The sequence below is a fragment of the Chrysochloris asiatica genome, unplaced genomic scaffold, assembly GCF_000296735.1.
Source record: "Chrysochloris asiatica unplaced genomic scaffold, ChrAsi1.0 scaffold00147, whole genome shotgun sequence".
Lineage (NCBI taxonomy): Eukaryota > Metazoa > Chordata > Mammalia > Afrosoricida > Chrysochloridae > Chrysochloris > Chrysochloris asiatica.
The window spans coordinates 3,027,408-3,028,403 of NW_006408665.1; positions in this window are offsets into that span (position 1 = coordinate 3,027,408).

The following is a 996-nucleotide window of genomic DNA, read 5'->3' on the forward strand; positions in this document are numbered from 1 at the left end:
TAGTCTGTCTTCATCTGGAAGCTCATCTGAAACCTGTCCACCATGGGTGACCCTACTGGTATTTAAAATACCTGTGGCATAGCTTCCAGAATCACAGCAACTCACAAGCCACCACAGTATGACAAACTGACAGACGAGTGGTGGAGGGTAAGTTAGGTAGCATAAATAAATTTAACTATAATGACACTATCCATGACTGAGGATTCTTTCTCTGCCACTAGAGGGTACCAGTTGCATGCAAAATGCCTAAGTTTCAAAGGCAGCAAAGCTGCTCTGCCTCACAAACTTTCTTCAAATACAGCAATGAAAATGAAATGGAAATGGCTTGTAATACAGCAGCTATTTGCAGCTCATGTCCTTATTAACCCTTATATATGCTATTGTGTAGAAAGAACATGCTAAATTGGAGTTTATAATGTTTTCCAATTTTTCTTTTAACTAAAAAACTAATAAATCAGATATGAAGAGCAAATATTTATCACAGTGTTCATTACTTGACTGCATTATATCTGCTACAATATACTTACCAGGTAATGTGTAAATTGTTTTATATGAATTTTGCACATGGCTTGATTTTAGATTCTGCAACAAGAGAAAATTACTGTTATTGGCAGAATGCTTCCTCTAGCTAGAAATGTTGTTGTTGTTGTTGTCAGGTGGCATTGAGTCCAAAGTGACTCATAGCCACCCCATGTACAGCAGAATGAAACAATGTCTGATCCTGGGCCAACTTCACTACTGCTGCCACACTTGAGTCCATCAATGCTGCCACATGGCCAATCCATCTCGTTGGGGGTCTTCCTCTTTTTCTCTGACCCTCCATCTTAACAAGCATGATATCCTTCTCCAGTGACTGTTCCCTCCTGACAATATGTCCAAAGTATGAGAGACAAAGCTTAGCCATCTTGGCCTCAAAGGAGCATTCTGGCTGCACTTCTTCCAACATAGATCTATTGGTTCTTTTGGTAGCCCATGGCACTTTTAGTATTTGCCCCC